This window comes from Notamacropus eugenii, chromosome 5 (genome assembly GCF_028372415.1).
Source record: "Notamacropus eugenii isolate mMacEug1 chromosome 5, mMacEug1.pri_v2, whole genome shotgun sequence".
NCBI lineage: Eukaryota > Metazoa > Chordata > Mammalia > Diprotodontia > Macropodidae > Notamacropus > Notamacropus eugenii.
Window position 1 is genome coordinate 373,778,440 of NC_092876.1, and position 24,388 is coordinate 373,802,827.

Consider the following 24,388-nt stretch of genomic DNA (forward strand, 5'->3'; position numbering starts at 1 on the left):
AAAATTCTATGCAATTAAAATTATCTAATTTATCTTAAGAAATATCGGGTTTTTTGCCATTGTTTTTTTCTAATCAGTTGCATTTATTAAGATATTATACAATATACACTAACAATCAGTGGAATTCTTAAGCATAGATCACTTTTTAGGAGGGAAATCTATTTATATACTTTGGGCTTTTCTTAATTACTTTCAGTACCAAATTTTTTTCCTCTTTCTAACACTTCCCCTACCTATTAAAAAGTTTAGCTATAACTATGAAAGACACATGATCTCATTATCTTCTAAGTTTTAAAAATATCACCTTTCATATTTAGGTCGCATAATAATTTTTTGCTTATTGTGGTATTTGGTATGTGAGATGTTCAAAGCTTAATTTCTGCTTAGATGCTTTCCAATTTGCTCTGTAGTTATTGTTGAATAGGGAATTCATCTTCCCTCATTAATTTATCTTTCTGCATTTAGCAAAAACTTGACTGCTGTATTCACTTACTTCTGGGGTTCGCTTATCTAGCCTGTTCCATAGTTCTACTTTTCTATTTTTGTAATCCATGCTAAATTTGTTTGAAGTATGCTGTTTCAGAATACAATGTGAAATTTTATGCAGATATGCCTCCTTAACTGCTATCTTTTTTATTATTTCCTTTGATATTCCCTTAAAATAATTGCTAATTATTTGTCTAGTTATGTAAAGCAACCACTTAACAGTTTAACTTGTATTACACCAAAATTATAAATTAATTCAGTAAATGCCTATCTTTATCATATGGAAGGAACAAGTTCTTAGACTAAGTGTGAAGAGTTTTGGAGGCCTCTTGATGAGGTAGAATAACACAAGACACCATATATGTTCCAACTGACTAAAGGAATTTACCATATTCTCTAAAGTCAGTGAGGGAGGGAAGAGAAGTCTCTGTTGGGCTTTGTCCTAGGTCAAGGAAAGAAAGGGAAAACCACTCCATCATCTTTGCTAAGAAAACCCCAAATGGGATCACAAACAGTCATTGTTGTTGTTTTGTGTTTGTCCTTTGTTTCCGAAGAAGACCATGCCATCAAGAGAAATGATGACAAGACTTGCAAACAGACATAGAAAACTGAAAACTACTGAACAACAACAAGTGATATAAATTATTATACATGCAAAATCATGCAAAATATATTTTCATATTAGCCATATTTTTTTTAAAAATGCAAAAAATAAGGAAAGCAAGAAAATTGTATTTCAATTTGTACTCAGTTCATTGGTTCTTTCTATGAGGGTGGATGGCACTCTTTCATCAAGTCCTATTGAATTGTTTTGGATCACTGTATTAATCAGAGTACCAAGTCTTTCATAGTTCATCATTACAATATTGCTGTTCCTGTGCACAATGATCTGATTCTTCTTATTTCACTTTGTATCACTTCATATAGATTTTGTCATGTTTTTCTGAAATCATTCCTCTTGTCATTTCTTATATCAGAACAGTGACCAAGGAAGAAACTGGGTCCTCCTTCTCCAAAAGGTTTAAAAACCAGTACAAAATCTCATTTGGAAAAAAATTGTAAATGGTCTTCTTCAGCAGTGACAGATGAGCACACACATCAGAATGAGTACACAATTATAGGCTATGACTTTTCTGCCATTCCTCAGCTGATGAACATCACCTCAAATTTACAATTCTTTGCCACCACAAAAAAGCAAATATAAATATTTTTGTACATATAGGTCCTTTTATTTTTTCTTTGTTCGCTTTGGGGTATAGACCTACTAGTGATATTGCTAGGTCAAAGGGCATGCACAATTATATAGTCCTTTGGGCATAGTTCTTGCTCTCTGGAATGATTGGACCAGTTCAACAGGCCACCAACAATTCATTAATGGACCTACTTTCCCCTCATTCCTTCTAGCATTTGTCATTTCTGATCAGTATGAGGTGGTACCTCAAAATTGTTCAAATTAGAGAAATCTAATCAATAGTGAATTAGAGCATTTTTTCATGTGACTAGGGATAATTTTGATTTCTTCTGAAAATTGCCTGTTTGTACCCTTTGAACATTTATCAATTGAAAATATGGCTTTTATTTTTATAAATTTTACTTAGTTCTATATCCAGTATATATTTGAGAAATGTACATTTCAGTAAAATGTAGTTTTCCTGATTATGTCTTTTAATTAGGCATATTTTTGCTTTTGCTTTACCTGAGATCATGATTGCTAACTCAGCCTTTTTTACTTCAGCTGAAGCATAACAGATTATTCTCTAGACCTTTATTTTAATTCTGTGTGTCTTTCTGCTTCAAGTATGTCTCTTGTTTTTTTAAGTTTAGTTTAGTCTTGTTAGGGTTTTTTTGTAAATGGTATTTTAGTTTTTTTCCACTACATTTAAAGATAGCTTTCAACATTCACTTTTATAATATTTTTAGTTCCAACGTTTTCTTCCTCCTACCTTTTTCTATCCCCTTCTCAGTACAGCATGCAAAATAGGCTATACACATGCAATCATGGAAATATAATTCCACATTAATCATGTTGTGAAAGAAGAAACAGAACAAAAGGGAAAAGCCACAAGAAACAAAAAACAAAAAAAAAGTTAAAATAATATGCTTCAATCCGCATTCAGACTCCGTAGTCCTTTCTCTGGTTGAAGACCATCACACAGTGTTACTGTTACTGTGTACAATGTTCTCCTGGTTCTGCTCACTTCACTCACCATAAATTCACCTAAGTCTTTCCAGGTTTTTCTGAACTATACCTGCTCATCATTTCTTGTAGCACAATTGTATTCCATTAGATACATATACTACAACATGTTCAGTCATTCCACAATTGATGAACATCCTCTCAATTTCCAATTCTTGCCACCACAAAAAGAGCTACTACAAATATTTTTATAAATTTTATATATTGCATAAAATTTATAAATTGTATAAAAAGGAAAACCTTTTTACATGATCTCTTTGGGATGCAGATCTAGGAGTGGTGTGTATGTGTTCATCCTTCATTGCTGAAGAAGACCATGCCATTAGAGAAATAATGACATGACTTGCACTTGACATTGTTTTGAGTGAGGGAGGGCTGTTCAGGTCACCAGCCTCACTTCTCCTCCAGAACCATCTGAATCCAGTGACCAGATATTCATCAGGATGACTGGAGATGACCCAGGATGAGGTAATTGGGGTTAAGTGACTTGCCCAAGGTCACACAGCTAATGAGTGTCAAGTGTCTGAGGTGAGATTTGAACTCAGGTCCTCCTGACTCCTGCACTGGTGCTCTATCCACTGCACCATCTAGCTGCCCCTTTAGGAATGCTATTACTGGATCAAAGGGAATTCACAGTGTCATTGTCCTTTTAGGCATAGTTCCAAATTGTTCTCTAGAATGGTTGGATCATTTCACAGCTCTACCAACAATTAGTGTTCCATATTTTCCACATATTCTCCAGCATTTGTTATTTTCCCTTTTTGTTATATTAGTCAGTCTGATGGGTGTGAGGCAGAACAGAGTTTTTTTCCATTTTCATTTCTCTAATCAAAAGTGATTTAAGGAATTTTTTCATAGGACTATAAATAGCTTTCATTTTTTCATGTGAAAACTAGCTCTTCATATCCTTTGGCCATTTATCAATTGAGGAATGACTTGCATTCCTAAAATTTGACACATTTGTCTATATATTTGATAAATGAGGCCTTTACCAGAAACATTGACTATTAAAATTGTTTCCTGTCTTTCTGCTTTCCTTCTTCTTGGTTGCATTGGTTTTGCTTATGCAAAAACTTTTTAATTTAATGTAATGAAAATTACCCATTTTGTATTTCATAATGTTTTCTGTCTCTTGTTTGGTCATAAATTCTTCCCTTCTCTATAGATCTGACAGTTAAACTATTCTTTGCTCTCCTAGTTTGCTTGTACATCTTGAGCCATCTCCAGTCATCCTGATGAATATCTGGTCACTGGACCCAGATGACTCAGGAAGAGGAAGTAAGGTTTGTGACCTTGCACAGCCCTCCCTCACTCAAAACAGAGTCAAGTGCAAATCATGTCATCATCTCTCTGATGTCATGGTCTTCTTTGAAAATGAAGGACCAACACCATGACAACAAGTTTGCTTGTAGTATCAGCCTTTATATCTAAATCATGTACTTTATCTTGTTATAGGATGTGAGATGTTGGTCTATGTCTAGTTTCTGCCATACTATTTTCCAGTATTCCCAGACAGTTTTTACCAAATGGTGAGTTCTTATCACAGAAGCTGAAGTCTTTGGGTTTTTCAAACAGTAATTTACTATTATTCATTTACTACTGTCTCTTGTGTACCAAATCTATTCCACTGATCCACCACTCTATTTCTTAGCCAGTAGTAAATCGTTTTGATGATTGCTGCTATATGTCAAGTGTGTTTCTTGCAAACAACATACTTTTGTATTCTGGTTTCTAATCCACTCATCTATCTGATTCCATTTTATGGGTGAGCTCATCCCATTCCCATTCCCAGTTAGGATTACTGTTTATTTCCCTCCATTCCATTTTCTTCTGTTTTTTCTCTCTCTCTTATTTTGTTCCTCCTCAAAAGACTATTTTGGGTCTCCTTCAATCCATCTTTTTATCATCCCCACTCTTTTCTATTATATCCTTTCTCTTCTATTTTTCAATTGAGTTAGATTTCTGTACACAACTGAGTATGTGTATATATTTCTTCCCCCTTTGAATCAATTTTGATGATAGTGAGGTTTAAGCATTGCCAGTACTGCCCCCCCATTTTAACTTTTACTGTAAAAGTTCTTCCTTCTGCACCTCTTTGTGAGAGAATTTTTCCAATTCTACCTTTACCTTCCCCCTTTTCCTAGTACATCCCTCTTTCTCACCCTTCCATTTTTTTTTTGAGATCCTTGAGTCTTTGTGTACTCCTTCTAATTGTCCTAATAATGATAAAATTCTTCGGAGTTACATACATTATTTTTCATATAGGAAGGCAAACAATTTAACTTTCTTTAGTCCCTTTTGATTACTCTTTCAGGTTTACCTTTTTATGCTTCTCTCAAGTCTTGTATTTGAATATCAAATTTTCTATTCAGCTCTGATCTTTTCATAATGCTGAAATTCCTCTATTTCCTTAAACTTCCATTTTTTTCCCTCAGTTTTGCTGGATAAGTTATTCTTGGTTATAGTTCTAGCTCCTTTTTCTTCTGAAATATGATGTTCCAAGCCATGATCTTTTATGTGGAAGCTTCTAAATCTTTTGTTATCCTGACTATGGCTTCACAATATTTGAAAATTTTCTGGCTGCTTGAAGTATTTTCTCTTTGTCCTACGAGTCCTGGAATTTAGTTGTAGTATTCCTGGGAATTTTCATTTGGGTATCTCTTTCAGGAGATGATTGACAGACTCTTTCCATTTCTATTTTACCCTCTAGATCAAAGACATTGGGGCAATTTTCCTTGATAATTTCCTGAAATATTATGTCTAGCTTTTTTTTTGGTCAGGACTTTCAGGTAATCCAAAAATTCTTAAATTAACTCTTCTTGATCTATTTTCCATTTGTTTCTTGATGTCTCGTGGAGCCATTAGCTTCTATTTGCCCAATTGTAATTTTTAAGGAATCATTTTCTTCAGTCAAGGTTTTGTATCTTCTTTTTTCTGTTTGGTCAGTTCTTCTTTTTAAGGAGTTCTTCCCTTCAGTCGATTTTTGTGCCTCTTCTGCCATTTGGACAATTCTGGTTTTTAAGGTATTTTCTTCAGTATTTTTTGTGCTACTTTTACTGAACTATTAATTCTTTCCTCAGAATTTGCTTGTATCACTCTCATTTCTTTTCCCAATTTTTCCTCTACCACTCTTATCTTTTTCTTTAATTCTTCAAGGAATTTTTATAGACTTTGGGTCCAATGAACATTTCTCTTTGAGGCTTTGTCTGTAGCTATTTTCACATTGGTTATCTCTTCTGAGTTTATATCTTGGTCATCCATACTACTGTAGTAGTTTTTTATGGCAAAATTACTTTTTTGTTTGTTTTCTTATTTTTAAGCCTATTTTTTGACTGTGGACTTTATGTTAAAGTTAGACTCTGCTCACCTGGGGGTGGGGAGACATTTTCCTAAGGTTCAGGCTTTTTCATGCTGCTATTTATGAGCTAATTATGGGGAGTTGTAAGTTTTGTTTTTCTTTTTCTTGCACTGTGCTCTTCTTTTCAGTACTGCCTGTGCCAGATTCTTCAAATCCCTTAGATCATGGTTATCAAATAGTGATCCTAAGGCCATTTAAATTGTGAAAAGTTTCTAGAAAACCTTTTGAACACTGCCAACAAGCAGCTAGGTCTGATAGGAATAATATCTGTTAGGATCTCTATCACATAAACTAGTCTACTTTTTTTCAAAAAGATATAGACATTGTTCCTAAAATATGATTGGTCTATAAATTGGGTTAAATTACTGAGTGGATTATGTGAATACCTAGAACAAAAACATGGGCAGCACATGAGGAATCAGTGCCTCTTAGGCTTGACAAATATTCTATTTCCATGCAAGTCAACTTACTGTAATAGGGCTTGTCTTTGGAACATTCCTAAATCACCGAAAATGAAGGCACTCCTTCTTAGGAGTGCATATCTAGTATGGAGACACTTTTTAAAGTGTCTTAAGACACTTTATTAAAGATGGATACACTTTCCATGCATTACTACATGTGCTGCCTTTGATTTATTGTATAACTGGAACAGGTCACATTTTAAAAATTCACCAGTTTTTGATTGAAATGGTCATTCTCTTTCTGCTACTTTTTCTATATTGGCCTTTCCTACTATGTCCACAGGGTGAAGATCAATTTTCTCACAGTATGGGTGCCATGAACTTAACTGGTTCCCCTTCTTTCTTTTTTACCTTGGTTCTTTTTGACTTTCAGGTGCCACTAGTGATACTCATTGAATTTGGAGTTTGAGCCATGGTGACTTTGGAGTTAGGATTCTAGGTGGGATGGTAGAGCCAACTAGCCCAGAAGGTTAGCCCAGAGAAGCTAGGGTGCTTGGGACTTGATCTTGGGGTTTGAAACTTGGAATTTATACTATATTCTGTAGGAACTGAACTAATCTATGAATTCAATTCCTTCCTCTTCCCAAGAGATTGGGTAGAATGGGAGTGGAGGAGGAGGAAGATTATGCCTCCTACATGTTAGGGGAACCAGTTTGGATATTTGCTGATTATACCTTCGAGGTAAATATACCTTTGTAAAAATTCATCTGTTAGGGGCTAAATGGAAGTGGGGTGAGGGGACCAACCCTTAAAATTGAGGGAACATCATTGGTGTGAGCTTGAGACACTTTTATAACGTTTAAACACTTCTAGTCCCCTTAAGGGTATCAGAAAACTATGGTGGAGGGGGGAAATGTAATCTTCTTGGCTTCTAAGCAGTGGGAGACAATGTTACAACACCCTTCTAGCCAGGAACATTTCTATATCTGTCTGAACCAGTACATATCCTTATAAATATCATTTCCATTTAATTTTCAAGTAACATCCATTTTTTTTTTTTGTTAAGCATCATGGTATACGAGTATCTTCTTTCATTAAAATCTTGTCCAAATTACTAAATTAGCCTGAGTCAAGTGTGGCCCAGCACAGTTGGTCACATGAGAAATTAGGCAGGTGGGAGAAAGAGTACTGGTGTACATTCCTTACTCAGTCATGCATTAAGATAGGAAAATGTTTCCTATAATATTCTTGCTGCAATATTAATAACTGGAATATTACTTGCTGATTTTAGGTGGTGAGTTCTGAGAATTTAGGTGGTAAGTTCTGGGAATTAGGCTAAGCCTGGGTTTAGTACACCACTTTCCCTGAAATACACACACCTTTCTTTACATTGAAAAAATTCTAATTAAATAAATAATGAGAAGTTATATACCTTTACAGTAGGCAGAAGCCAGAATAAATGGAACCCACCAAGGTCATTTTAAAAGTTCCAAATCTAATTCTTGAAATAACTATCATCTTTCACTTTCCTCAGGGTTGCATGAATAATGCATTGAAATAAGAATCCAGAATAACTCAAATAGTCCATCATGAAATTATTCCACTCTGGAGCTGGAGTCACAGATAAACGTTTCAAAAGAAATATACTTTAATATGCCTAGGAAAGACTTTGAATTCAAAGAACTTTTGTGTACTTTGCAAGCAACAGGTCCTGTTGGCTGAATTTGTCCAATTCAATACAAGCCAAAAAGTTCTTATTAAATACCCACTATATGCAGGGCATTGTATTAGTCTGCAGAGATTCAAAGACAAAAATGAAATAAAACCTACTCTCAAGGAATTTCCTGAGATGCAAAGTTTTGCCCTACTTTATACTCTTTTATTCATCACTTCCCTAACCTAAGGACAGTCTATATACTCCCTTTGTACTCATGTTCTCCATCCCTTCTAGAAGCTTGGTATCCCCAGGAGCCCAAGCATGCATGTCCTTTCCTGGGATGAGCTGCATTCCTAGGAATCATGGTCCTTGCTAGAAAGGGAGCCTTTTGAGGTATCTTCACTAAACATTTAATAAATGTTTACTACGTGCCAAGCACAGTGTTAATTTGAGGGGATACAAATACAAAAAAAAAGAAGTAATTCTTGCTTTTGAGGCACTCCTACTGTAGTTGAGGGAGACAATACATAAAAGTTGAATGGCAGAGCAGATGGAAAGGTCGAGAAGTTTTAAGAGTGGGTCAAATGACAAGACACAGTAGTCTTTAGGGTGTGTTAGTAAAACAAATGACAGCACCCAGGGATTAGGAGGATGTAGAGGCAAAGTAGATGGTAAAACCCAGAGAACCTTAGGTCACAGTCACAGGACTGGTAGGCCTTCATCTTCCTGGAAGGATAAGAGTTGTTGACTTCCATCTTATTTAACTGGTACAAATAATCATGTCATTTTTCCCAAGTCAAAGCCCTGAGGGTGTCTGGGCATCCTGGGGGATCGGGAGAGGGCACAAGTCCAGAGATAAAGTTGGATTGCCCCCCCATGCTGGGTCTTCCTGCCAACCTGGTCAAAAGGATAGAGGGCAGCAAGGTGGCACTGAATGTGATGGGTGTTAGGGGGTTCCTCTAAATCTATAATCTATAACCCAGGCACTATTGGGACAATGAAAAACAGACACAGATGTATGAATAAAAAGTAATTTTGAAGGGACATAACAGGAGCTACTGGGAAGGAGTGGAATAAAAGAGAACATTTTGGATCAGTAAGTTTTATTTTTTCCATTTAATAATATTTTATTCTTCCAATTCCATGTAAAAAGAGTTTTCAATGTTCACTTACATGAGATTTTGAGTTCCAATTTTATTCTCCCTCCTTCCCTCCCTCCCTCCCTTTCCAAGATAGCATCAATCTGTATAGGCTATGCATGAACAATCACATAAAACATATTTCCACATTAGTAGTGTTAGGAAAGAAGAATCAAACAAATGGAAAAAACCATAAGAAAGAAAAGAAAAGAGAGAGAAAAGTAACATGCTTCTATTGACATTCAGACTCCATAGTTGTTTCTCTGGATGAAGATAGTATTTTCCATCAGAATGAGTCTTTTGGAGTTGTCTTAGATCATTGTATTGCTGAGAAGAGCTAAGTCTATCAAAATTGGTCATGCCACAATGTTGCTGTCATTATGTATAGTGTTCACTCAGTGTCAGTTCATATAAGTCTTTTCATGTTTTTCTGAAATCCACCTGCTCATCATTTTTTATAGCACAATAGTATTCCAGTACATTCATGTACCACAACTTGTTCAGCCATTCCCCAGCTGAGGGGCATCCCCTCAATTTATACTTCTTTCCCACCACAAAAAGAACTACTATAAATATTTTTGTACATATTTGTAAACATTTCTTCCCTTTTTAATGATCTTTTTGAGACACAGACCTCATGGTAGTATTGTTGGATCAAATGGTATGCAAAGGGTTTTATAGCCCTTTGGGCATAGTTCCAAATTACTCTCCAGCATGATTAGATAAGTTCCCAACTCCACCAACAACATATTAGTGTTCCAATTGTCCCATATCTTCTCCAACATTTGTCATTTTCCTTTTTCTGTCATTTTAGTAAATCTTATAGGTGTGAGGTGGTACCTCAGAGTTGTTTTAGTTTGGATTTATCCAATCAAGAGTGACTTAAAGCATTTTTTCATGTGACTAGAGATAGTTTTAATTTCTTCACCTGAAAACTGCCTGTTCATATACTTTGACTATTTATCAAATGGAGAATGACTTGTTTTCTTATAAATTTGACTCCGTTCTCTACATATTTTAGAAATGAAACCTTTATCAGAGATGTTGGTCATAAAAATCATTTCCCACCTTTCTACTTTCCTTCTAATCTTGGTTACATTGGCTATTTTTCTGCAAAACCCTTTTAATTTAATGTAATAAAAATTATCCATTTTGTATTTTATAATGTTCTCTGCCTCTTGTTTGGCCATAAATTCCTCCATTCTCCATAGATCTGATAGATAAATTACTTCTTCCTCTCCTAATTTGATTATGATATCAGCCTTTATGTGTAAATCATGTACCTATTTTGACTCTATCTTGGTATAGGGTGTGAGATGTTGATCTATGCCTAGTTTGTGCCATTCCAGTTTTCCAGCAGTTTTTGTGAAATAAAAAATTCTTGATAGGGCGGAGCCAAGATGGCAGAGTAGAAACACACAAATACGCTAGCTCCGAACCCACAGCCCATGAAATATCTGTAGTAAAGAGCTGCCAATAAATTCGGGAGCAGGAGAAGCCACATAACAGGGGAGCGGATAAGATTTCTGTTCCAGAGGGACCTGCAAAACTCTCGCAAAAGGTCCATCGTGCTGCAGACACGGAGCCCAGCCCAGCCCTGCCCCGGCCCTGGCACCGAGAGGAAAAGATCTGAGCAGACTTCAGGGACAGGATCTCCAGCGGCCGCGTGGGTCCCTCCACCCACAGGTGACGGGGGTCAGTGAGAAGGTCTCTTTGGTGGGTCGAGAGGGGAGTGGGGTGCCCCCATATTCAGGCTCCCTCGGGAGGCAACAGCAGAGGCGGGAGCAGACCGAGGCTCCCCAAGCAGGCAGGAGCCTGGATCCATTGTTGAAGGTCTCTGCATAAACCCCCTGAGGGAACTGAGGCCGAGAGGCGGCCCTGCCCCCACCCGGGCAGCTGAACTTGATCTCACACTGAATAGCAGCCCTGTCCCCGCCCAAAGCCCTGAGGCTGGGAAGCAGCATTTGAGTCTCAGACCCCAAGTGCTGGCTAGGAGGATCCGGAGGCAAGGTGGGTGTGAGGAGAATATTCAGAGGTCAAGTCACTAGCTGGGAAAATGCCCAGAAAAGGGAAAAAAACCAAGACTATAGAGGGTTACTTTCTTGGTGAGCAGGTTTCTCCTCCCCTCCTTTCTGATGAGGAAAAACGGTGCTCACCATCAGGGGAAGACACGGAAGTCAGTGCTTCTACATCCCAGCCCACTCAATGGGATCAGTTATGGGAAAAGGTCATAAAGAGCTCAAAAAATTTTCAAAATTATGTTAGAGAGGTGGAGGAAAAACTGGGAAGAGCAATAAAAGACTTGCAAGCAAAGTATGAACAACAGATCAGCACCCTGCTAAAGGAGACCCAAAAACATGCTGAAGAAAATAATACCCTGAAAAATAGGCTAACTCAATTGGCAAAGGAGGTTCAAGAAGCCAATGAGGAGAAGAATGCTTTCAAAAGCAGAATTAGCCAAATGGAAAAGGAGGTTCAAAAGCTCACTGAAGAAAATAGTTCTTTCAAAATTAGAATGGAATAGATGGAGGCTAATGACTTTATGAGAAACCAAGAAATCACAAAACAAAACCAAAAGAATGAAAAAATGGAAGATAATGTGAAATATCTCATTGGAAAAACAACTGACCTGGAGAATAGATCCAGGAGAGACAATTTAAAAATTATGGGACTACCTGAAAGCCATGATCAAAAAAAGAGCCTAGACATCATCTTTCATGAAATTATCAAGGAAAACTGCCCTGAGATTCTAGAACCAGAGGGCAAAATAAATATTGAAAGAATCCACCGATCACCACCTGAAAAAGATCCAAAAAGAGAAACTCCTAGGAATATTGTGGCCAAATTCCAGAATTCCCAGGTCAAGGAGAAAATATTGCAAGCAGCTAGAAAGAAACAATTCAAGTACTGTGGAAATACAATCAGGATAACACAAGATCTAGCACCTTCTACGTTAAGGGATCGAAGGGCATGGAATAGGATATTCCAGAAGTCAAAGGAACTAGGACTAAAACCAAGAATCACCTACCCATCAAAACTGAGTATAACACTTCAGGGGAAAAATTGGTCTTTCAATGAAATAGAGGACTTTCAAGCATTCTTGATGAAAAGACCAGAGCTGAAAAGAAAATTTGACTTTCAAACACAAGAATGCAGAGAAGCATGAAAAGGTAAACAGCAAAGAGAAGTCATAAGGGACTTATAAAAGTTGAACTGTTTACATCCCTACATGGAAAGACAATATTAGTAACTCTTGAAACTGTACAGTATCTGGGTACTTGGTGGGATTACACACACACACATGCACACGCACACACTCCTAGAGACAGAGTGCGCAGAGTGAATTGAATAGGATGGGATCATATCTTTAAAAAAAATGAAATCAAGCAGTGAGAGAGAAATATATGGGAGGAGAAAGGGAGAAATGGAATGGAGCAAATTATCTCTCATAAAAGAGGCAAGCAAAAGATTTTTTTAGTTTGGGGAAAAAGAGGGGAGGTGAGAGAAAAACATGAAGTTTACTCTCATCACATTCCACTAAAGGAAGGAATAAAATGCACACTCATTTTGGTATGAAAACCTATCTTACAATACAGGAAGGTGGGGGACAAGGGGATAAACAGGGTGGGGGGGATGATGGAAGGGAGGGCATGGGGAGGAGGGTACAATTTGAGGTTGACACTCACAGGGAGGGACAGGATCAAAAGAGAGAATAGAAGTAATTGGAAGCAGGATAGGATGGAGGGAAATATAGTTAGTCTTATACAACACGACCATTATGGAAGTCATTTGCAAAACTACACAGATTTGGCCTATATTGAATTGCTTGCCTTCCAAAGGGAGGGGGTAGGGAGGGAGGGAGGAAAAGAAGTTGGAACTCAAAGTTTTAGGAATAACTGTCAAGTACTGTTCTTGCCGCTAGGAAATAAGAAATACAGGTAAAGGGGTATAAAAAGTTATTTGGCCCAACAAGACAGAGGAGAGGATGGAGACAAGGGCAGGCAGGAATGATGGAGGAGACAGCGGAGTGGTGATGGGGGCAATTGGAATGCTCGGTGTTTTGGGGTGGGGGGAGGGGACAAGGGGGGAGAAAATTTGGAGCCCAAAAATTCTGTGAAAATGAATGTTAAAAGTGAAATAAATAAATTAATTTTAAAAAAAAATTCTTATTCCAGAACCTGGAGTCTTTGGGTTTATCAAACAATAGATTACTATAGTCATTGATTACTGTGTCTTGTATACAAAATCTATTCCACTGATCCACCACTCTATTTCTCAGTCAGTAACAAATAGTTTTGATGGTTTCTACTTTGTAATAAAGCTTTAGATCTGGTAAGACTAGGTCATCTTTCCTTGCATTTCTTTTCATTAATTCCCTTAGTATTCTTGACTTATTGTTCTTCCAGATGGATTTTGTTACTATTTTCTAGCTATATAAAGTAACTTTTGGTATTTTGATAGGCATAATACTGAATAAGTAAATTAATTTAGGTAGAATTGTCATTTTTATTACATTATCTTGGCCTACCCATGAACAATGGATATTTTTTCCAGTTATTTAGATCTGACCTTTTTTGTGTGTGAAAAGTGTTTTGTAATTGTGTTCATATAGTTCCTGGGTTTATCTTGGCAAGTTAGACTCCCAAATGTTTTATATTGTGTACAGTTATTTTAAATGGAATTTCTCTGTCTTTTGCTGCTGAGTTTTGTTAGTAATATATAGAAATGCTGATTTATGTGGGTTTATTTTATATCCTGCATCTTTGCTAAAGTTGTTGATTTTTTCTAGTAGCTTTTTTAGTTGATTCTCTAATATTCTCTAAGACTGCCATCATATCATCTGCAAAGAGTTATAGCTTTGCTTCCTCATTGCCTATTCTAATTCTTTCCATTTCTTTTAAATCAATAATTTTAAAAGCAGTTTGCTGTGTAGCTAAAAGAATACTGAGTATTAGGAGATATAAATGTTAATCCAGACCGTTTCTTCATTTCTAAATCAATCAGATTTAGAACATCAGACTAGATGATCTCAAAATTATAAAATTATGTCAATTTCCATCATGTCTACATAGATAGGCTTGGGAGGTCTTAAACACATCTTTGTAGAAGATATCCTCCAGTAGAAATGAAAAGTTTTTATTAGATATCATGGCATATAGTGAATTGAATACTGAAATTGGATTTGGAAAGACTTAGACTTATATCACTCCTCTGACATTTACTAGCTGTGTGATCATATGGCAAATCATTTATGCACTTTCAGTCTCAGTTTCCTTATTTGTTAAAAAAGGAGATAATACTATTTATAGCCCCAATCCTACAGGGTTGCAAGTTTAATCTACCTAACAAGGTAGTTTGAATTAGTTATCAAAACCAAATTCTTTTTTTTTTTTAATTTAACTTTTAACATTTATTTTCACACAATTTTGGGTTACAAATTTTCTCCCCTTTTATCCCCTCCCCCCCCCAAACCCGAGCTTTCTAATCGCCCCTGTGACCTATCTGCTCTCTCCTCTATCCTCCCTCCCTGCCCTTGTCTCCGTCTTCTCTTTTGTCCTGTAGGGCCAGATAGCTTTCTTGACCCCTTAACCTGTATTTCTTGTTACCCAGTGGTAAGAACATTACATTTGGTCCTAACTCTTTGAGTTCCAACTTCTTTAGCTCCCTCCCTCTCCACCCCTTCCCCTTGGAAGACAGGCAATTCAATATAGGCCAAATCTGTGTAGTTTTGCAAATGATTTCCATACTAGTTGTGTTGTATAGGACTAACTATATTTCCCTCCATCCTATCCTGTCCCCCTTTACTTCTATTTTCTTATGGTCTTTTTCCTCCCCATAAGTGTCGACCTCGTATTGCATTCTCCTCCCCATGCCCTCCCCTCCATCCTCCCTCCCACCCTGCTTGTGCCCCTGTCCCCTACTCTTCTGTATTATGAGATAGGTTTTCCTATCAAAATGAGTGTGCATTATATTCTTTCCTTTAGTGGAATGTGATGAGAGTAGACCTCATGTTTTTCTCTTGCCTCCCCTCTTTATCCCACCACTAATAAGTCTTTTGCTTGCCTCTTTTATGAGAGATAATTTGCCCCATATAACTTCTCCCTTTCTCCTCCCAATATTTCTCTCTCACTGCTTGATTTCATTTTTTTTTTAAGATATGATTCCATCCTCTTCAATTCACTCTGTGCACTCTGTCTCTATGTATGTGTGCGTGTGTGCATGTGTGTGTGTGTGTACTCCCACCCAGTACCCAGATACTGAAATGTTTCAAGAGTTATAAATATTGTTTTTCCATGTAGGAATGTAAACAGTTCAACTTTAGTAAGTCCCTTATGACTTCTCTTTGCTGTTCACCTTTTCATGGTTCTCTTCATTCTTGTGTTAGAAAGTCAAATTTTCTTTCCAGCTCTGGTCTTTTCATAAGGAAAATTTGAAAGTCCTCTATTTCATTGAAAGAGCATTTTTTTCTCCTGAAGTATTATACTCAGTTTTGCTGGGTAGGTGATTCTTGGCTTCAGTCCTAGTTCCTTTGACTTCTGGAATATCCTATTCCATTCCCTTCTATCCCTCAATGTAGAGGGTGCCAGATCTTGTACTATCCTGATTGTATTTCCACAATACTTGAATTGTTTCTTTCTAGCTGCTTGCAATATTTTCTCTTTCACCTGGGAATTCTGGAATTTGGCCACAATGCTCCTAGGAGTTTCTCTTTTTGGATCTCTTTCATGAGGTGTTCTGTGGATTCCTTGAATATTTATTTTGCCTTCTGGTTCTAGAATCTCAGGGCAGTTTTCCTTGATAATTTCATGGAAGATGATGTCTAGGCTCTTCTTTTGATCATGGTTTTCAGGTAGTCCCAGAATTTTTACATTGTCTCTCCTGATTCTATTTTCCAGGTCAGTTGTTTTTTCAATAAGATATTTCACATTATCTTCCATTTTTCGAATCTGCGCAGTATGTTCTGAGATATCTGTCTTTCTCGAAAAGTCCTTAGTGTCCATCCATACCATTCCAGTTTTGAAAGATCTATTTTCTTCAGTGAACTTTTGAATCTCCTTTTCCATTTGGTTAATTCTGCTTTTGAAAGCAGAATTCTTCTCCTCATTGGCCCCTTGCACCTCCGTTGCCAGCTGAGTTAGGCTAGTTCTCAAGGTGCCAATTTCTTCAAGATTTTTTTGATTCTCCTTTAGCAGGGAGCTGATCTGCTTTTCATGCTTCTCCCTCATCCCTCTCATTTCCCTTCCCAGTCTTTCCTCCACCTCTCTAACTTGATTTTCAAAATTCCTCTTGAGCTCTTCCATGGCCTGAGCCCATTGGGTGGGCTGGGACACAGAATCCTCGATTTCTGTGTCTTTGCCTGATGGCAAGCATTGTTCCTCCCCATCAGAAAGGAAGGGAGGAAGTGTCTTTTCTCCAATAAAGTACCCTTCAATAGTTTTATTTCTTTTCCCTTTTCTTGGCATTTTCTCCTACCAGTGGCCTGACCTCTGAATGTTCTCCTCACACCCACCTCGCCTCCTGGTCCACCCAGCCAGCGTTTGGGGACTGAGATTCAAATGCTGCTTCCCGCCTCAGGGTTTTTGGCGGGGGCAGGGCTGCTATTCAGTGTGAGAATTAAGTTCAGGTGCTGAGGTCAGGGGCAGGGCCGTCTCTCTGGCTCAGTTCCCTCAGGGGGTTTATGCATAGACCTTCCACAATGGATCCAGGCTCCTGCCCGTTTGGGGAGCCCCTGTGTGCAGCCGCCTCTCAGCTTCTATCTCCTGGGGGGGCCCGAGCCATGGGGGCACCCCACTCCCCTCTCAACCCGCCAAAGAGACTCTCTCACCTACCCCTGTCAGTCACCTGTTGGTGGGGGGGCTTGTGCCGCCGCTGAAGATCCCGTCTCTGGAGCCTTCTCAGATCTGTGCCTCTCAGAGCCAAGGCCGCCGCCGCCGCAGGTCCAGGCTGGGCTCCGCGTCTGCAGCGCGACGGACCTTTTGCGAGAGGTTTGCAGGTCCCTCTGTGGGTGGGGGGACCCGCGTGGCCGCTGGAGATCCCGTCCCCGTAGCCCTCTTGGATCTTTTCCTCTCAATGTCATGGCCACGGCAGGGCTGCACTCTGCTCCCCGTCCCGGCGCCCAGTCCACGGCGCGAAGGACCCCCTGCGAGAGGTTTACAGGTCTCTCCGGAGCAGAAATCTCCCTTGCTCCAATATTCCATGGTCTCTGGGTGCAGAATTCGCCCTGGGTTAGTCCCCTCTGCCGTTCTGTGGTTTGTGGGTTCGGAGCTATGTGTATGTGCGTCTTTCTACTTCGCCATCTTGGCTCTGCCCCAAAACCAAACTCTTTAAACAAACTTTAAAGTGTAATGTAAGTATTATGAGAGGGGCCACATTTTGGCCCCACTACTACAAGGGACATACAACTAATTCTTACTGCAAGCGCAAATTGCTTAGCAGAGTGGGATTTCCCCAGAAGGGCACATGAAGTTATGATATGAAATTCTAGCTTTCTTATCTCCTGAAGCACTCATGGTTTACAGAAATACTCACTTAATGATTTTGATCATTTATATTACTTTATATTGTCATATTATATAATTTTAACATTTATAACGTATTACATATTATACATATTGTATTTTATGTTATACTATGTTTACATTATTATATTAGGATATATGCTATATTTTAACAGACATAGAAAAGAATTGTTATTGATGTGGCAGTTATCTCCTGAGTCAGTTCTCCAAGTACAGCCAGACAACTGACTACAGATCTAATATCTAAATAAGTAAAATGAAAAAGAGGAAGGAAGGAATGAAGAAAGGAAGGAAGGAAACAAGGAAGGAAAGAAGATAAGAAGGGAAAAAGGGAGGGAGGAGGGAAGAAAGTAAGGAGGAAGGGAAGAAGGGATAGAAAAAAAGAGATGACATAAAGTTCACATAACTTAAACTGTTTGTGTGTAATTAAATTTTTTTAAATGAGCAATAGAAATGACATCAACACTATAATAATTTTATCTAGCTTACCCAATGTAAAATGAATTGTCACAACAGGGAAATCAAAATAACCCAGAAAGTACAAACATTTCATTTATTTACCAAGTGGGGAGAAATGACTGCCAAAGAAAACACCAGATTAGAGTATAAAGTTGTTTGTAAAATATTGTGAAAAAGGAAGATGGATTATTACGATTAAAATCAGCTCATAAAGCAGAGAGAAGCAAGGGAGGATAAAACCAATTTTAAAAGAATTTGGCAATATAATCAGCTAAGCAAAATCATTCCAAGAGCATTCAAGTATGCAAATATAAGGAAAAGTACACAAATAGAAAAAATGGAAAAGATCTTCAAAATTCATGATTAAAAACTCTTTTCTCCATTAAGAACAATGGAACCATGATACTTAGACTGAACACCATAGTCCTAAATGTACTTTAGGGAAAAGGCAAAAATGGGAGTAAAGAGAACAAGGATGGGAAAAGCTGATTGATCATACCAAATGTATGTAGATTCTTATTATTTGCAACAAAATTCTGAGGACTTCAAAGGACTCATATCCAAAGTATTTGGAGTGGAAGATGCCGAGGGTGTGGGATTATCAATACTGGGGAAAAAGTGGATGGAAGAACATCAACAACTACTACCTGTACAAGTACCATCTATAAAATTTTTATTGAGACTTATTGGTACAGGCATTGATTGTGAGTAGGGTAATGTAAAGGATCCTGGAAAAGCTTATTAATGACTTAAAGATTCTTGACCCTGAAGAATTAAAAATGACATTGCATAAAGGAACACGGAAAAGAACATGGTGGATATGAGCAAGGTTTAATACATAAACAATGAAAAATGCCAAAGTAAAGCAGAAGTAAAATATTTGATAATTATATGATAAACAGAAAAGATGGGCTTGGTAATAACAAGGAATGAGAAATGGACAATCCAAGTGCTCTACTGGTAACCTCACCATGTCAGGAGAAATTGAGGAGAGCTTTCGATCTATTGGGCAGACTCCCTGTGGAGGAATTCTGGAAGGACATGGGCAAAAATGGCACAGGATAAACAGGCATGGAAGCGTTGAGAGGTACTTGATTGGAGGAAACTCCTGAATCAATGGGATCACAGATCTATTTGAGCAACTGAGTATACAAACATATACATACATTCATTCATACAAATATGCATATGAAATGTGTGTGTCATCATATATGTACGTATATATATGTTATAATCGTATATTCATGGTATCTCAAAAGTCTTAGAAAAGTATTCTATTATGAAAACTTAAAACTGAACTGAGACTTTGGGGACTTCATATATTTCTCCTCTAAAGAAGGAAAACAAGAAGAATACTTTGAGTGTCTTTTGGTTCTAGGGTCATGTGGTCATTTTTACACGGGCTAGACCATCAAAACATTTTTAAAATGTTTTTAAAAGACAAAGAAGAGTTCAATAAATGTAATTTCACAATAATTGAAATTTGTCTCTCCACACTGCTGTATTTATTTGGAATGTCATAATATTGAGCCTTCCGAACAAATAATAAGGAGCCATGATGTCCTTATTGGGATCCCTTTCTCAAGCAATCTAATAGTTAAGAAAAAAAAAAGACTTTCATTATCTTTGCCTCTTGAAGTCTCTGGCTCCCTTTCAAGTTTCACATCAGGTGCTGAGGTCTTTCTTGATATGCTCCATTAAAATAAAATTATTCATAATGTGTGTGCATTTTTCATTGTTGTCATTCAGTCATTTCAGTAATGTCTGACTCTTTGTGACCGCATCTGGGGTTTTCTTAGCGAAAATACTGAAGTGGTTTGCCATTTCCTTCTCTGGCTCATTTTACAGACAAGGAAATTGATTTAGCAGAGTATATTTTACCTTGTTTAAATAGCTTCTCTCACTGAGACATTGGTTCTTGTTGTTATGGTTGTTATTTCATTCTCAGAGACTATTGTTAGCATATCTTTAAAAAAAAAATAGAATCTTGGGAGAAACAGTTGAACTTAGCTATACTTTTTTTTAAAAAAAAATAAAGATCAAGGAGGCATTTTCAGAAAATCAAGTTTAACTTCCCAAGTGGAGAAGATACTCTGTGAAGATATTCTGAATAACATTCTTGGAAGATTTCGAATGCCATCTAGAAATGTCTCTAACCATAAACTGGAACTGCTGACTTGTTTGCAGTTTTTGGAGAAAAAGGCAAACATTCAACTCTTTCTAGATGACATTCAAAGTCTTTCAAGACTCTAGCTTCTATCAAATACTATAAATCAAAGTTTGATTTATTGATTGTCTAAGCTTGAAAAAGTGATGGACAAAATGTTAATGATTTGGATTAAACCTAAAGGTCTAGTGCGCACATTTTTCTTTACAGAGACCTGGTGGTTAGATATTTGCCAGAACATCCCTGTCATAGCCTGAGGTCTGACTGAAGATAACTCTAGCCGTTTATATACAGGGGAAACAGACACTGATCATATAACCTCTAGGAGATGGAGGTGAGAGTATCAGGTGCTTCTGAAGATACAAGTGCCTCAACTAAGGAATCTAGCTGAGACATAACAGGAGATAAAAGAGGAGGCTGAAAAAATTATAGTGTTCCCTTTGAGGGATAAATTTACTAACTGTAACTCTTCCTAACACGATAGCAGTGGTTTTGAAAGGCAGTTCAAATTCCTCTTTTCAGGTGAGAGGCTAACTGACCCTGAAGATGGCTGCATAACTAAAGATTGGATGGAGCAGAGACATGATGACCAGATCAGAAGAGAGTAATGCCTGATAGTGGACAAGTCCAGCAGCAAGAAGCTTTATGCCCCAGTCAAAGATATTGGGAACTCTCTTTGTGCCTTGGTCAGATATATTCCTTAACTGTGTGCCCCTTTACATGGGTATGCTGCCCTTCACTGGCAGATCCACTTTTTCCGCTGAGTGTAGATTTGTGAGAAAGTGAGCTCAAAGTTTACGGAGGAATTGTTTGGTTATGCTACCTTGCTAAATCTCTTTGTTGTGAATTAGGCCTGTTTTCCAGCTGACAGGAAAAGTAAACACATTGGTTAGGACTCATGAGCCATAATTTGGAGAAGGTTCTGACCTATAAAATACTTTGAAATTGAGGTAGCATTTCAAAGGCCCATGAGGTATAGTGAAAATACTATAAATGTATGTATATTCCTCAATGGCAGGGACTGTTTTCACTTGGTTTTATATTCACAGCATCTTTGAACATGGTAGATGCTTAATAAGTATTTGTTGACAGACCGATTTATTGAACAAGTGAGTGTAACAATATTCATATGCAAGACCAAACTCATGTTTCTGATTTTTCTACTGCTCATTAATAGAGTCATCATTCTGCTAAGTCACTCGGGGAAGAAACTTCAGTCAGCCTTCCTCTCCCTCATCTCCAATATGCAATTAGCTGCCACCTCTTACTGACATTACTTCTTTTCAAAAAAAATAAATTGAATATTTCAGTTTTCCCCAATTATATGTACTGACTCTAATTCCAACTACATTTGTTCCTTCTGTTAATTCCCTATGCCACCATCCTAATTTAGTTGTCCCGTTACCACCATGACCTCTTGCCTAAAATATTGCAAAGACTTCCTAACTGGTCTGCCTGAATCTAATCTTCACAGCTATAAAATGTCATGGAATGACCTGGGCTTGAATACTAGCTCTATTAGTTACTCCTTGTGTGAGCTTCTAAATGATGAGTTGGGACTACCCGACTTCTGAGAAAGACTCTCCACCTCTAAATCTATGACCCTGTGTTTCCTCCAATTCATTTTATAAGCAATGTCCAGTAAAATTTCCCAATGGCACAATACCTCTCCTATCAATTCCTTTTTCTTTAATTATTCCTCCACTACCTATAGAATCAAGAATCAAACTCTCCCTAATAGGACATTTGGCTACAATATAGCCACAACCAATCCTTCTGGCCTCATCTCCCACATGTTCACTACTCTGTAACTCAAGTGAACTTATCAATTACCATTTACCAAAAGTGCCCTTCCTTTTGCCTCATGACATGGTTTTGTTTTTTTTTTACCTTTCTACCTTGTATGCCTTCTTAAGGATCTGAATATCTCCAAATTTTAACCATTCTTCAAAGTCTAACTAAAATGAAACTTTCTCCATTGGGCTTTTTATCATCTCAACTGGAATGTTCCTTTTTTCTCCCCCAATGATTTTGTACCACTTACTGTGTTTATATTCTCTGTCTCCATATGAACAGGTGCTCTGACTTAATCATCTTGCTGTCATTCAGAGTACCCACCCACAAAGCCTTCATAATGGCAGCTGGCATTGCTATAACAGTAAGCAAATAGATGGCACAGCAGACCGAGAGCCTAGCCTGGAGTCAGGAAGACCTGGGTTCAAATTCTGTTTTAGGCATGCACTAGTTGTGTGTGATCCTGAGTAAGTCATTTAACCTTTGCTTCCATTTTCCTCTTCTGTAAAATGAAGGGATTAGAATCCATGGCCTCTATGTTTCCTCCTGCCTCTAAGTCTATGGTTTTGGAAAGCACTTTATACGTATTACCTCATGTGGGCCTCACAATAATCTTGTAGTACTATAGAATCACTGATTATAGGTAGTATAATGTAGAGTTAAGAAGCTGACCTTGAAGCTAGGTAAGTTCGGTCCCTGCCTCTTAAACATAGTGACTGTGATCTTGGACAATCAGTTAACCTACTCAGTGAGCAGAGGCCACTAAAATACACGGAAAGATCTCTGCAAGCCTGAATATTGACTTAGAAAATCACATATTCACTATGTTCTAGTTTTATGCATTTTGTTAAATATTTCTCAGTTAAGGAGTGCTTCATGTTTAACACTTCTACACCATATCACACTGTCTCTTAGATAACAGGTGTACAAATAAGTAAATAATTTGATTGATTGAAAGGGGGAATAAAAAACAGGAACTACAAAGTTGTTTTGTCAATTACTCACATCCAATTCCTTGTGACCTAATTTATGGTTTTCTTGGCAGACACTCAAGTGGTTAGGGATATTCTTCTCCAGCTCATTTTTACAAAATGAAATGGAAACAGACAGGGTTAAGTGACTAGTAAGTATCTGAGGCCAGATTTGAACTCATGTCCTCCTGTCTCCAGGGCCAGCACTTTACCCACTGGACCACTTAGCTGCCCAGAAACTAGAAAACTGAGAACCAGTTTTGATGCTATTACTGATACACTTGCACAAGACACTGAGAGGGCATTTTCTCCTGTGTCTGGAATTCTATCCCTCTTCCTCTTTGCTTCCTGGCTTCCCTGGTTTACTTCAAGTCTCAGATGAAGACCCACCTTCCATAGGAGGCCTTTTCCAGTCCCTCTTAATGCTAGTTTCTTCTCTCTGTGAATCATTTCCAGTTGATCCTGTATATGACTTGTTGTTTAATCCCATTAGGATGTGAACTCCTTGAAGGCAGGACTATCCTTTGCCTTTGTATCCCCAGCACTTAGTATGATGACTGACACATAGTAGGTGTTTAATAAATACTTGATGACTGACTGATGATGTTTCTAAAAGGTCCTTCTGTGGAAATCATGATTTAAATAAAGGGAAATATAGACTTGTATGCCATTTTGTTCTTCCTGTCAGCTATTATGACATTGAATCCAACATTGTTTTTCCTTTTGGCATTGGGGAGACTTCTTGACAGGTATTTATCTCCTCATTTTAGCTTTTCCCATTCTTCCTGGCTTCTATAGTCAGCCTCTGATTGAGACTTATTAATGGGGAGAGATTCTTCATGCCTGACGGACTTCTCCTTTGTCACACTGGATTCCAACAGCACACATCATTCAATGATATTAGCCTTTAGTATCTAGCAAGCTACCTATCCCCATGGTTTGCCTTCCCATACATCCATTTGGGCAACATTATGAACGTAAGGTTGTTTACCTTCATAATAGAACCCTGAAAATAATTGAGATGTCAGCCAAAGTCTCATTTTTTTCTTTCCATAGCTCTATGTTTGAAAGATGATTGATTATTTTTGTACTTTACTCTTGATTATACACTCATGGCTATGGAAAATTTCTAAGATTCAGTATGTTAAACTTAAAAAGGACAGGTTTCTGAGCTCTCTGAAAGGCTATAGAGAAAACATAATGGCATATTTGGACTCTTATCCCATCTCTCCACAAATCA

General features: G+C 37.7%; 1 long non-coding RNA gene across 1 annotated transcript in view; it reads left to right on the forward strand.

Moving 5' to 3' along the window:
* The window catches only part of LOC140506750 (uncharacterized), a 70,629-nt gene that overhangs the window by 41,003 nt on the left and 5,238 nt on the right, over positions 1 to 24,388 (forward strand). The gene's annotated exons all lie outside the window — the stretch shown is intronic.